The following is a 15,369-nucleotide window of genomic DNA, read 5'->3' on the forward strand; positions in this document are numbered from 1 at the left end:
ACCAGTAGGTTATCAAAATCCTATTTTCTCATACGTCCTAGAGGATGCTGGGGACGACATCAAGACCATGGGGTCTATACCAAAGCTCCAGTACGGGCGGGAGAGTGCGGATGACCCTGCAGCACCGATTGACCAAACTTTAGGTCCTCATCGGCCAAGGTGTCAAACTTGTAGAACTTAGCAAATGTGTTTGACCCTGACCAAGTAGCTGCTCGGCAAAGTTGTAATGCCGAGACCCCCCGGGCAGCCGCCCAGGATGAGCCCACCTTCCTAGTGGAGTGGGCCTTTACCGACGTCGGTACCGGCAATCCAGCCGTAGTATGAGCTTGCCGAACCGCATTTCTAATCCAATGTGCAATAGTCTGCTTGGAAGCAGGACAGCCAATCTTGTTGTGATCATAGAGGACAAACAGAGCCTCTGTTTTCCGTATACGAGCTGTTCTAGCAACATAGATTTTCAAAGCTCTAACCACATCTAGAGACTTTGAATCAGTGAATGTGTCAGTAACTACTGGCACCACAATAGGTTGGTTTATGTGAAAAGAAAGGAAGAAAATGTTGGCGAGTCCGCAACTCTGCCCTATCTTCATGGAAAATCAGGTAAGGGCTCTTGTGAGACAAGGCCCCCAATTCAGATACCCGCCTTGCGGATGCCGATGCCAAAAGCATCATCACTTTCCAAGTGAGAAACTTCAACTCTATCTTTTGTAGAGGCTCAAACCAATCCGATTGAAGGAACTGCAATACCACGTTAAGGTACCATGGTGCCACTGGAGGCACGAATGAAGGCTGGATGTGCAGAACCCCTTTCACGAAGGTCTGAACCTCTAGAAGAGAGGCCAATTGTTTTTGGAAGAACACTGACAAGGCCGAAATTTGGACCTTGATTGATCCCAATCATAGGCCCGTCTCCACACCATCCTGCAAAAAATTTAAAAAACGTCCTACAGTAAGTGAAACTCTTCCCTTTCTGGCCTGAATAAGGGTGGGGATGACCTCCTTAGAAATACCCTTCCTGGCAAGGATACGGCGCTCAACAGCCATGCCGTCAAATGTAGCCGCGGTAAGTCTTGGTACACATACGGCCCCTGCTGCAGCAGGTCCTCCCGAGAAAGGAAGAGGCAGAGGATCTCCTATGAGTAACTGCTGAAGATCTGGGTACCAAGCCCTTCTTGGCCAGTCTGGGGCAATGAAGATTGCTCGAACCCTTGTCTTTCTTATGATCCTGAGTACTTTTGGGATCAGCGGAAGTGGAGGGAAAACATACACTGACGGAAACACCCACTGGGTCACCAGTGCATCCACTGCTACTGCTTGAGGGTCTCTCGACCTGGAACAGTATCTCTGAAGCTTCTTGTTGAGACGAGACGCCATCATATCTATTTGAGGAACTCCCCAAAGACTTGTCACCTCTGCGAAGACTTCTTGGTGGAGGCCCCACTCTCCTGTATGGAGATCGTGCCTGCTGAGGAAGTTTGGTTCCCAGTTGTCTACTCCCGGAATGAATATTGCCGACAGAGCTTGTAGATGTTTTTCTGCCCAGCAGACGATTTTTGTCGCCTCTGCCATTGCTGCTCTGCTTTTCGTTCCGCCCTACCTGTTTATGTACGCGACTGCTGTTACATTGTCCGCCTGGATCTGCACGGGACGGTCTTGAAGAAGATGTACCGCTTGTTGAAGGCCGTTGTAAATGGCTCTTAGCTCCAGCACGTTTATGTGAAGACAGGCTTCCTGATGTGACCAACGTCCCTGGAAGTTTTCTCCCTGAGATACTGCTCCCCAGCCTCGGAGACTTGCATCCGTAGTTACTAGGACCCAGTCCTGAATGCCGAACCTGCGTCCCTCTAGCAGGTGAGAGCTGTGCAACCACCACAGGAGCGAAATCCTGGTTTCTGACGACAGGATTATCTTTCTATGCATGTGTAGGTGTGACCCCGACCACTTGTCCAACAGGTCCCATTGGAATACTCTGGCATGGAACCTGCCAAACTGTATGGCCTCGTAGGCCGCCACCATCTTCCCCAACAACCGAATGCACTGATGGATCGACACACTTCATGGTTTCAATATCTGTTTTACCATTTTCTGGATTTCCAGAGCCTTTTCCAGCGGAAGAAATACTCTCTGAACTTCTGTGTCCAGAATCATTCCGAGAAAAGACAATCTTGTCGTCGGTTCCAACTGTGACTTTGGGTAATTTATGATCCACCCGTGTTGTTGGAGTATTGACAGGGAGAGGGATATGTTTTGTAATAACTGCTCCCTGGATCTCGCCTTTATCAGGAGGTCGTCCAGATAAGGGATTATATTGACTCCTTTCTGACGAAGGAGGACCATCATCTCCGCCATCACCTTGGTGAATACCCTCGGCGCCGTGGAGAGACCGATAGGTAACGTCTGGAATTGGTAATGGCAATCCTGAACCGCGAATCTCAGATAAGCCTGGTGAGGAGGATAAATGGGAACATGCAGGTAAGCATCCTTTATGTCCACTGACACCAAGTAGTCCCCCTTCTCCAGACTGGCAATCACCGCCCGAAGTGAACCTTTTCAGGAAGAAATTCAGATTTTTTAGATTTAGGATCGGTCTGACCGAGCCGTCCGGCTTCGGAACAACAAAAAGGCTTGAATAAAAACCCCGCCCTTGTTATGACAACGGTACCAGGACTATGACCTGGTCTTGACATATTTTTTTTTTCTTTTTGATTGCCGCTGTTACTGCTTCTCTCTCTGGCGGAGAAGCTGGCAAGGTCGATTTGAAAAATCGGCATGGGGGAACGTCTTGAAACTCTAGTTTGTATCCCTGGGATACTATTTGCAACACCCAGGGGTCCAGGCCAGACAGAATCCAATCCGGGCTGAAGAGTTTGAGACGTGCCCCACCCGAGCGGCCTCCCGCAAGGGAGTTCCAACGTCATGCTGGGGATTTGGCAGAATTAGGGGTAGACTTTTGCTCTTGGGAACCTGGAGCCGGTGTGGGCTTCTTTCCCCTTCCCCTTCCTGTAAAGAAGGGGGAACCTCTCGTCTTTTTGTATTTATTAGGCCGAAAGGACTGCATTTGCGGGTGATAGGTCTTTTGTGCAGGCGCAGAGGGCAAAAATGTTGACTTACCTGCGGTAGCCGCCGAGACTAACGCATCCAGGCCATCCCCAAATAAGGCCTCACCTTTATATGGGAGAGCCTCCATGTTTCTTTTGAAATCTACATCCGCGTTCCACTGGCGAATCCATAACGCTCACCTAGCCGATACTGCCATGGTAGCAGCTTGTGAACTCAAGAGTCCAATATCCTTCATTGCTTCCAGCATGTAGGCGGCAGCGTCTTTGATATTCCCTAACTTAAGGAGTATCTCATCTTTATCAATCGTGTCAATTTCTGATGACACGCTTTCTGACCATTTTTCAATAGCGCGACTTACCCATGCGCAGGCAATAGTGGGCCTAAGCAGTCTACCATTGGCAACATAAATGGATTTCAATGTCGTTTCCATTTTGCGGTCTGCCGGCTCTTTAAGAGAAGCCGTGCCAGGAGCAGGGAGAATTACCTTCTTTGTCAACCTGGAAAGTGCACTGTCTAACACAGGGGGTGACTCCCATTTTTTCCTGTCTTCAACCGGGAAAGGATAAGCTATGTGAATCCTTTTGGGAATACGAATTTTTTTATCAGGATTCACCCACATCCCTTCAAACAGAGCATTTAGTTCGTGTGAAGGAGGGAACGTGACTTTGGATTTCTTTTCCTTACATAAATAAGCTTTCTTCTGAGGTACAGGAGTGCTTTCTGTAACCTCCAACACGTCCCTTATAGCCACAATCATATATTGTATACTTTTTGCCAATTTATGATCTATCTCTCTGGATTCACTATTGTCGACACAAGAATCAGAATCCGTGTCGGTATCAGTGTTTACAACATTTGCAAATGGCCTCTTATGTGACCCAGAGGGGCCGCCCGCATAAGGAATAACAGCATCCTGAAAAATCACATCTTCCACAGATTTTCTCCAGCATGCAGCCTTAGGTTCAGACTTATCCAATCTACTGTTAATCAGATGCATACTGTCACATAGCTCTTTCACCCATGCAGGCTCTTGGTGTGCCGGTAGCGCCACCACATTACAACTCTGTGTCCCTAAAATGGCTTCCTCCGGGGAGGAACTCCCTGCCTCAGACATGCCTCACACGTGTACACCACACTCACAGACACACTGGGACTTATTTTGGGGACAGACCCACAGTAAAATCTGTCAGAGGGACACAGGATAGGAGCAGCCAGTTCACAAACCCAGTGCCAGTATTGCCTGTGAACACAGTGTGTCCACAGCCCAAAAGCGCTTTTAAATAGTAATATACACTATCAAATGCACCACAATCGCTTTGTTCTCCCCCTTTATAGCACCCTGTACTTGTCAGGGGTGTAGTATGGTATGCCGGTGGTCGGGCTCCCGGCGACCAGCATACCGGCGCCGGGAGCCCGACCGCCGGCATACCGACAGTGTGGCGAGCGCAAATGAGCCCCTTGCGGACTCGCTGCGCTCGCCACGCTGCGGGCACGGTGGCGCGCTATGCACGCCACGCTGTTTTATTCTCCCTCCAGGAGGGTCGTGGACCCCCACGAGGGAGAATAAGTGTCGGTATGCCGGCTGTCGGGATTCCGGCGCCGGTATACTGTGCGCCGGGATCCCGACAGCCGGCATACTGAAGATCACCCCTTGTCAGAAGTGGAGGAGAGGACCAGCGTGTTCTCTGCAGCCTGAGGACAGAGAGAACATGGTGCTGAGTAGTGTGCTGGCTGCCTGAGGAAGAAGCTCCGCCCTTTTTACCTCAGAAACTTTTCATAATATTTATACTGGCGGGGTAGGGCTGTGCCTGGTCATCTTATGCCCCCTTTTAGCCAGTATGAGGTATTTTTCTTGCTGCCCAGGGTGCCCCCCCGTGCCCTGCACCCTGCAGTGCTGTGTGTGTGGGCAGCAATGGCGCGATGCGATCCCGCCAGCCGCGCCGCACCTCAGCCATCACTTACTTGATTGAAGATCATTCTTCTTACACTCACCTGTCTTCTGACTTCTGGCTCTGTGAGGGGGGTGACGGCTTGCTGTGGGAGTGAGCATCTAGACACGGCTAGCGTTCAGTTCCCTTCAGGAGCTAATGGTGTCCTGTCAGCCAGAAGCAGAGTCATGAAACTCTGAGGAAGTTGGTTCTGCTTCTGCCCCCTCAGTCCCACGAAGCAGGGAGACTGTTGCCAGCAGTTCTCCCTGAAAATAAAAAACCTAACATAGAGGGAGGCGCCAGTTCACACCCAATGAAAAGTCTTTAGAGTGCCCATGTCTCCTGCGGATTCCGTCTATACCCAATGGTCTTGATGTCGTCCCCAGCATCCTCTAGGGCGTATGAGAAAAAGGGTAATACAACAATATCACAAGAGAAGAGCTACAACCAATAGTACATATGTTTGTTCGCCTGCGCCTCCCGGATCCGGTCCTCAGTCAGTCTTAGCAAGATGACCTTCAGAGAATAGCCTGAGACCGGCCAGGAGGCTTGGCTTTTATACAATGGTCCAAAACACAATACAAAGGAAATTGTAAACTCTTCTTTCATAGGTCAAAGGGCTGGTAATTTACAGTACATGAGGGTTCATAGGTTGGTTTGAATAGGTGGGCGATGCTTGGTCCAGGTGTACTTGCAGATGTCCTCCACTGGGTTCCCGCCGAATATCACAAGTACAGTAATTACAGTAAGATATGAATATTGTATTCCTGCGCATATCTATGCGCAGTAGCATGCTATAATCTGCAAACTGCTATCGGAATGTAGCCCTTGTTATACTGCACATCTGGATACCAAACACTATGTCCTAACCTAATTCTGTCCCCTCACATCCTGTAAAGTTGAATATCTCTATTGTTCTATTTTTTAAGTAAATGTAACTTGCTGGTGTGGTGCGTGTAGGCTATGTGTAAATTTTGCACTATGTGGATAAAATATCAGATATGTCTTTGTGGCTTTTCTATGCGAATGCTTATGTTACCGTATTTACTCATACCACGCGATAATATGCAGGGCTTTGCGAGCCAATGTACGCATCGTGCGGGTATGCGCACGCACGGCAGATCAAGTACACGCACGGAGGCCACTCTGTGTGGTGTTTGCACGTGTTGGATGTGGGTATAATGTTTTCAACTTCGACAGAATATTCAGCTCCAGAATATTGATCGGAAGGAGAGATTCTTCTCCGGTCCAACGACCCTGAAACGAGTGTTGCTCCAACACCGCTCCCCAGCCCCAAAGACTGGCATCCGTCATCCGTAGAATCCAGTAGGGGATCCAGAAGGGAAACCCCTGCTCAATTGCTGGTCCTGGAGCCACCAGGTCAGCGACAGACGAACCTCCGGAGTCAACAAGACCATTTGAGATCTGATCCGATGAGGTAGGCTGTCCCACTTGGAAAGGATCAGTCGTTGTAGAGGACAGGAAAGAAATTGAGCGTACTCTACCATGTTGAAGGATGACACCATCAGGCCAAGGACTTGCATCACCAAGTGTATCGACATTCTGGGGCGACAAATTGTCACAATCCGGGTAACTGGACACCATTTTCTGCCAGTTACGTGTCTCCTGAGATTGGCTCAGCGTTCCAGGGCCGGGGTTTCAGCTTGCTAGGTAATGTATTGTTTACATTACCTTGTTTGTTGTCCCACAGCGCTGGCTCAGCGGCCTTCTCAGTGGTGTCACTTGCTATCGGTATGGTGTTCTCAGTCCCGCCGCGGTCATCGCTGCCGCGTGCATGGTCTTACGGCATTGGAGCTGAAGGTGACGTTCTCTCTGCACTGCGGCTGTCGCTGCCATCCCTGTGCCACTGTGTATGTGTAAAGGAGCCTGGAGCCTTCTGTTGCAGCGGCCCTCCACCGCCATTGTAGTTTGGCACATGGTTCTTTTCCCCTTCAAACTCTGTCATGGGCGCAGCCATGTTGGATGTAATCACATGTTACTCTTTCCACCAATCTGCAGTGCTGCTGGTGCCTGGGGTAATTGTCAGCCAATGCCTGCTTCCCAGCAGGTATAAATATCCTGTCCCAGCAACCAGGAAGCTGTCAGTGCTTCATTTGTCATTCCAGTGATTCCAGTCCTTCCTCTACTGTGAATGTTCCAGTCTTCAGTTCTCCAGAGACCAGCACCAGTTCAACACCCTGCGGTGCAGCCTGACTTCCCTGCCTTTGCACTCTGTTCCAATATCGGCTTCCAGCAGCAGCTTCCAGCGGTGCCTTGTTTATATTTTCTATCAGGACTTTGCTACCAATTTCATTCATAAATCACATCATCATCTAAGTGCTACACCTGCGATCCCCAGCATCTACAAGCACTTCCAGCTTAGTTCCTTAGTCACCGGTCTCATCCGGCAACACCTAGAGACTCTCAGGAACTGTCTTATACCTTTTACAAATAACTACTGTGGTATAAGTTTAATAAAACTCTTAAATTCATTTCCAGTTGTCGTGGTCACGCCTTCGGGCTTTGGTGCTGCAGCTGCTCTACATGTCTAGGAGTCCCACCTCACCTCCTAAGTTCAGGTACCCGTCAGCCCCTACAACTGAGGCTTCCCCACCACCAGTGCCAGCCCTCAGTTGTGACACAAATTAAGTGCCTTATCCTGTCCTGCAGTTTCAGCACCTTGTCTGGAGATAGGAACAATCTCTGACTGTGCGTGTCCAAGAGTGCTCCTAGGTGCACCATGCTCTGAGCTGGGAACAGCAAGGACTTTTTCCAGTTTATTAGCCACCCGTGGGCTTGCAGGAAAGTCACCGCCAGTTGAGATGACTGAGGAGGACTTCGTGTGAACCTGCCAGAATCAGAAGATCGTAGATGGCGATGGAGGCGGGCCGTCATAATGGCCATGACCTTGGTGAAGATCAGAGGAGCCGTAGCCAGTCCAAATGGCAGAGCCTGGAACTGGTAGTGAAGGTGGTCAATAGCAAACCGCAGGAACTGCTGATGTGAGATGGCAATAGGAATATGCAGAAATGCATCCTGAATATCCAGGGATACCATATCCGGGGATACCATATAGTCTCCGGCAGGGCTTAAAGTGGTCCTGGAGAGGTGGTGGAACTCATTTTCCCCGCCATCTCCCCCCCCCCCCCCTCACATTAAGTGGCGCCATGGCTAGAGCTAGTGTTTTCGTCAATCTATAAATTTGTGACCTATTTCCCATACTTTATAAAGGGACGTTGATCTCACAAAGAAGCAGCGTGATCACATGAAAGTACCCCCAGTTCAAATTACACCACACAGTAGCATAATCTTATTCACATTACACCGCATGTAGTGCCCCTGATTTATGTTATACCACATAGTAATGCCCCTTATTCAGGTTATGTCAATCAGTAGTGCCCTTTATTCACATTGCACTACACAATGGTACCCTTTATGCATGTTATGCCACACAGTAGTGCCCCTTATATATAATGCCCACAGTAGGGCCCCCTATACACAATTCCAACAGTAGTAATGCCCTCAATAGTAGTAACCTTTACACATAATGCCCACAGTAGTGCTGCTTATACACATCTCTGTCACTCCAGCAGCTCTCTGCCTGTGTCCCTACAGTAGCTCTATGCCCTGAATACCTTCAGCAGCTTCCCCACCTCTCTTCTCCATCCAGCACCCTCTTATTTTGTCTTCAAGATGCACAGAACCTGCTCCTCTTCATGGCTCCTATTCATTTCAGCAGCGATGACCGCATGACATCACACACACCGTGCCAGGAAAGTTAGCCACTGGGACCTGAGGAGGTGATAAATGCTGTCCAACAGACATAGCATGTGTGAGTACCAGGAGGGATGGGCTGTAATGGAGGAGGACCGTGGAGCCACCAGGACTTGAGGAAGAAGGAGGTGGCTGCATCTCCTCAGCAACACGAGCGCCGCCTACATCATCTATTGGTGTAGATGATGGGGAAGGTTTTTCTGTTGAAATTACTGTGCAGGGCAATGGAGGTGGTGGAACTCAGTTCCACCTCGTCCCCCCCCCCCCCCCCCCCCCACACTTTAACCTCTGATCTCCGGGTTCCATAGCCAGCACTATTGAGCGCAGCGTTTCCATACGAAACTTGGACACCCTCACAAACTTGTTCAAAGATTTGAGGTTGAGTATAGGCCGGTAGGACCCATTGGGTTTCGGGACCAGAAACAGGGTCGAGTAATAACCTCTGCCCCTCTGGGGCTGAGGAACCAGCACAACCACTCCATTACTCAGGAGGGAACTTATAACCATTTGTAGAGCCTGCGCTTTTAACGGGGCCGACAGGAGAGCCGTAGTGCAGAACTGGTGAGGGGGATGTCTCTTGAATGAAACTACGTACCCATGAGAGACAACTTCCAGTACCCAAGCGTCTGAAGCGGTCGTGAGCCAGACCTGGGTGAACTGTAGAAGTTGGCCTCCCACCCTGGGGTCCCCCAGGGAGATGCCCGCCCCGTCATGCAGCAGGCTTGTCATGTTTTGCAGCAGGCTGATGGGCTGCCTAAGACAGGTATTGCCTGACATTTTCAGAGATATCCTCGGGCAGCTCTTCCTCTAACGCCTGAACCCACGCCTCAATACTTTTTGCAGCCCAAGAGGCTGCAATATGTACAGCACCTGTAAGGGAGTATATAGATTTCAGGCATCCCTCAACACGCTTATCTGTCGGCTCCCTCAGTGAGGTGACAGTGGTGACAGGCAGAGTGGATGACACCACTAGGCGGGTGACATGAGAATTCACCGGTGGCGGAGTTTCCAATTTGTTACACAACTCTGCAGGGAGAGGGTAGCAAGCTAAAGCCCGTTTGGAAATAGGGAATTTCTTTCTTGGAGTAGACCAGAATTCCCATCTGATGTCCACTAAATGATCAGAATGGGGTAATACAGTTTTAATCACCTTCTGCTGTTTAAACTTATCAGTTTTCTTTGCCACTGTAGTGGAATCCTCCTCATCTGTGCTTTGGAGTATATGCTTAAGAGCAACCACCGGGGCAGGGACATAGTTACCGACATTCTGGCTGCTCTCTGCGGGAGACAGCAGCCAGGTCGGCTCACAGGGCGGGCAGGGGAGGCTGTGACGAAGAGGAGGGGGTGGGCCGGAGGCGGGACGGGGGCGGAGCAAGGGTGGGCGGGGCGGAGCAAGGGCGAGTCACGATGACACCTCCTTTAAGCCACGCCCCCGCTCTGTAATGCCGCTATCACCGGCATTACACTGCAGGGGGCGTGGCTATGATGACGCGATTCAGCAAGAATCGCGTCATCGACTGCCCGGACCGCCCACTTTACACACTAAGTGGGCGGACGGGCAGGGGGGACCCCCGCGAATGGGAGACTTGCCTGCTCTTCCGGGGGGCCGGGAGGGTCACCCGATTTTCGGGAGCCTCCCGGCCATTCCGGGAGAGTAGGCAAGTATGGGCAGGGACATCAATTCATTCTCATCAGTAACACAGGATTCAGTGTCTGTCAGGACCGTATGCTCCCCCCTCCTCTTCAGATGAGACATCAGAGAGGTTTGTAGACTGTGAGGAGGAAGCAGGCCGCTTAGAGGTACCAGGGACATGGGAGTGACCCGGGGTAGATTTCTGTCTAACCAGAGACTGGTTCAACTGTTGCAATTGGTTAGACAAATTGTCCGCCCAAGGCGGATTAACCATAGGGACCATCTGTGGAGGTAATGGCACAGGCGGCCCCATAGGGGGCGCAAGGCGCTCCACCAGCGTACCCAGCAGGGTAGTGAATGCTGCCCATGGTGTCTCTAAAGGGCCTCATACACTACTGCGACATGTCGGACCCTCATGTCGCAGGTGATCACCCTTGAACCACCGGGCAGCCTCCCGGGCGGCAGGATCGCATAAGATACATCGTATGCGGCCCTTTTGCATACAATGTATCTTATGCAATCCCAGCCATGCCTGCGGGAACCGACATATCACGAGTGCAGCACAGTCAATCTAGGATCCAATCCGATGCTCACGGGAACGCGCATCGGATCGGATGTAAAACACATCCGAATGGCCCGATTTCATCCGATATATCGGCCCGAAATCAGATAAAATCGGGCATTATCATTCTAGTGTATGGGGCCCTTAAGACATGTAGGATACTCAAGTGTATGTAAAGTCACAGCGCTGTACACAGGCGGCTTCATATAGGAGACCTTGCCATGCAATCCCGGAGACATGCTGCTGCTATGCTTGTAAAATGGCACCCAGAGTCTCTGTGAGGGTGTGAGGGAGAGTGAGGCAGCCCCAGGGCGGGAAATCTGCAAGGAGATGGCACCCTGGGCCGGGGGAGGGGCTACAGGTCAAGCGCCGACTCCCCTATGTTGGTCTTCCACCCCAGGTACTGTGGAGCCTTACCCATACCTCCCAACTTTCTTTAATTGTGCCCCCCCCCCCCCCCCCCGAAAAGAGGCGTGGCCTATCGAAAGGGGGCGTGGCTTCATGGAGGACCCGCGATCGCGAGCCACGCCCCCGTTTTCGTCACTGAGGGGGCATGCCCTGCGCTCTGTGAGCCGCTGGCATGCTCCCTCTCCCTCCTTTGAATAGACGCTGTGCGCATGCGCACAGCGTCTATTCACCGCTGCTCTGCTAAGCAGAGCAGCGATTGACAGAGCCACCCAACTGACCCCCTCACCACGGGACTGTCCCGCGAAAATCGGGACAGTTGGGAGGTATGCCTTACCAAACTGGTGTTAATACACCTGACCTGTGCTCCGATGCCCTGGTGGTCTAGTGGGGTCCATGCCCAGTGACAGTGTCCACGCTAGCACCACGGTCCGTCTCCCTAGACCGCGGACGGATCGCGATTTAATGGTGGGTCCTGCCTAAGAGACCGTCTTGCCTCCTCCCCGTAGCAGCCACGTGATCCAGGAGAGCAGTCTGCGACTGTGCCTAAGTCGGGACGTCTCCGCCGCAGGTACCTGGGAACTAGGCCAGCGGGAGTGTGCGGCGACACTTGGGAGGTGATGGAGCTGCAGCACTAAATGTCACTCTGACTTACAGAGCTGCTAGCCCTTGCAGAAAAGTTCAGATTTCTCTCACATTAAAAGCTTTTAGGGCTGCTCAGCTCAGTCCTCCTGTTCAGTGACCTGCTGCTTCAGGTACCAACTCAAAACCTGAGCTCACAGTGCCTGCAGGCGGGGTTATAGAGGAGGCCCCTGTGCATCCTGGGACAGCTACAGCTTTGCCTGTTGGTGCCTCTGGAGGTGCCTCTGGATCAAGATCCACTCTACACCCCGATGTTTTCCCTGTGGAAGCCAATATAACCTGCTGCAGATTTTTTTTATTTTTTCATTATTAACGCTGATCAGCTTATGTGTCCATCGGGTCTCTGCACAGCTTTCTCTGTCTACGGGCAGACAAAGCTGTGCAGGGGGCAGGATATCGCAGTGAGCCCTGTGATTACGCTGTCTCAGGATAGCATACCTTCCAACTTTTGCGCTAGGGAAGTAGCGACATTAAAGCGCACCGGAGGCTCGCATCCAAATTTGGGGGAGTGGCCTCGCAGTAAGGGGGTGTGACCTCACGGCAAACGCCCGATCGCAATTCACGCCCCCATTTTTGTCACTATGGCGGCATGGATAGCGCTCAGTGAGCTGCTCGCCATGCCACCTGTCCCTCTCGTGCACATCATCTATTCACCGCTGCTGTGATCAGAGCAGCGAGTGACCGGGGGGGATCTCCCAACTGCCCCCCCACCGCGGGACACTGCGACCCGCGGGTGGGACAGAGGGACAGACCTTGAAAAACAAGACTGCCCCGCCAAAATCGGGACAGTTGGGAGGTATGGGATGGCGTTATTATCACAGGGCACACCGCAGTATTTTTTTTACATTTCTTTTTTTTTAGTAAATTGGGCCAGATTGCAATTCCCATCATCATAAGTATGAGAAATGTGAATTAAAGGGGTTAGAGCAGTTTTTCATGAAAACTGCTCCAAAAGCCCTTTAATACATTCAGGTGATACTGAAATAATGTGAAAAGGCTCTACACAAGTCCCTTTGCAACTCAGATACAGTATATGAGGACAACCAGCCTGATATGAAATGCAGATTGCTTAAATTAGAGCTAGTGCTCTCCAAATCCCCAGCACTATGGTGGTCATTCCGAGTTGATGGCAGCCAGCAACTTTTAGCTGCGCTGCGATCAATATCCACGCCTATGAGGGAGTGTATTTTAGCTTAGCAGGGCTGCGATCGCTTGTGCAGCCCTGCTAAGCTAAAAAATTTCAAGCAGAAGTAGACTAGGCCTATACCTACTTACCCTGTGCGATGGATCAAGCGATGATGGGGCCGGCTTTGACGTCACTCCTCCGCCCTCCGTTCTGTTGGACATGCCTGCGTTACACTCCCCACTCCCCGAAAACGGCTCAAAACGGTCCGGATCCGCCCTGTCACGCCTCCTTCCTGTCAATCTTCTTTGCGGTCGGCTCTGCGAACGCTTCCTTTTTAAGTCGCGACGGGCAACGTCGCGCACTGCGCCCGCCGCGCATTCCGCACCCGTTTGCACCGCAGCAATAAACCGCTGCGTGCGAATGGGTCGGAATGACCCCCTATGTGTCTTTTTGGGAGGAGAACCTACACTTGCTATTCCAGGGCACTGTGGCTTCCCCCTCGGTCCTGGACTGCTTCCTGGACCCGGCACCGCACTTCAGTGAAGCAGCTCTAAAACTACAACTCCCAGCAGCCCTTACTGCCGCGAGCTCCTGGCAGCAAGGGCTGCTGGGAGCTGTAGTTTTACTTAGAGCTGCTTCACTGAAGTGCGGTGCCGGACATCGGCGCTAATTACACCTAGTGACTGCTGTGCTGTATGTCTCCGGTATGAACAGGCAACTGCCTAGTGCCTAGTCTATGTAAGCAGTGGCGTAACTACCATAGCTGCAGGGGATGCGGTTGTTATGGGGCCCAGGCTGTCACAGGGGCCCTGGACCCACCGCTTCCCCTACACCAAGTCAGTCACGCTGCTGCAGTACAGTGCTCCTGCTCGTCTCCCTGCCGGTGTGTAAATGGCAAAGCGCTGGGAGCAGTACAGGCAGCCGCAGCGGTGACATCAGAGCCAGTACAGCAGACGGAGAGAGAGGGGGGTCAGCACTGTCCTTACCGGCGCTGTGCAGCTCCTCGTGCTGTGCACCTCCTTCCCCGGTACCAGCCGCAGCAGTTCAGCACTTCCCCGTCATGGAGGGGCTGTGACACAGAAACAGAGCCCGGCGCAGCAGCAGGTGGATGGCGGCTTCCAAGGAGCAGCTGAACGAGCTGTGGCTGCTCTACTTCACCAGGGCACGCACCGACCTGAATGTGCCCACTGCACACCTGGGGGGCCACACGCTTATAGACATGTGGGTTGGGGGCCACCCCTTTACACACATCAGGGATGGGGGACCACACTTGCACATACACACACACTTGGGGGCCCCACACCTACAAACACACATACATACATCTGGGAGACAGGGGGGCCACACCTACACACACACCTGTGGGGACACCTATATACACACACACACAACCCCGGGGCCCACCTGCTGTGTGCCAGGGTCAGTATGCTGTAATACACACCTCCTCTAGGGTTAGGGCTGTAATGCCAATGGTTGGTATCCAGGAGGTCAGCATCCCAAGCACGGGATCCCAGCCGCCGGAATGCAGACCGGGGGAGAAGCAAGCGCAAAGGAGCCCCTTGTGGGCTCACTGCGCTCGCCACGCATTCTATTCCCACTCTATGGGTGTCAAGGACACCCACAAGTGGGAATAGCCCCTGTGTGGCAGCATTCCAGCTGCCGACGTAAGCGGTCGGGATTCCGGCATCGGTATCCTGACCACTGGGATCCCAACCGCCAATAAAGCAACTACATCCCCTCCTCTATTTGTGTCTTTCACCGAAACCAATACCTACTATTGCGCTGAGTGACCACTCGCACTCAGGACATTTATAGCAGTGCTCAGGGTCGGACTGGCCCATAGGGGAACAGGGGAAACCACCGGTAGGCCCCACTTCTCATGGGCCCTCCTCCTCTAGCTATTATGGTTCCAGATTTTATCCAGGTGCATTTAAATGATGCATTATACTTATGTTACATTATACTTCACAAGAATATGATTTATTATATATTTACCATTGGGCACAGCAAATGTACTCTTTAATGGTTAGCCAAACCTCTGTGGTGGCTGGCCACACCCCCACTTGAGCCTGGCCACACCCTTAAGCATGGGCCTCTACAACAGCATTCCCCCGGTGGGCCCTTCATGTCCCAGTCCGACACTGGCAGTGCTGCAGTGAGTGGGCCAGGCAAGCAACCCCAGGTCAGTGCTACCATCCCCTGTCCAGCCCAGTGCCTCCCCATCTAACCAACCCTCACC

The sequence above is a fragment of the Pseudophryne corroboree genome, chromosome 9 (genome assembly GCF_028390025.1).
Source record: "Pseudophryne corroboree isolate aPseCor3 chromosome 9, aPseCor3.hap2, whole genome shotgun sequence".
Taxonomy (NCBI): domain Eukaryota; kingdom Metazoa; phylum Chordata; class Amphibia; order Anura; family Myobatrachidae; genus Pseudophryne; species Pseudophryne corroboree.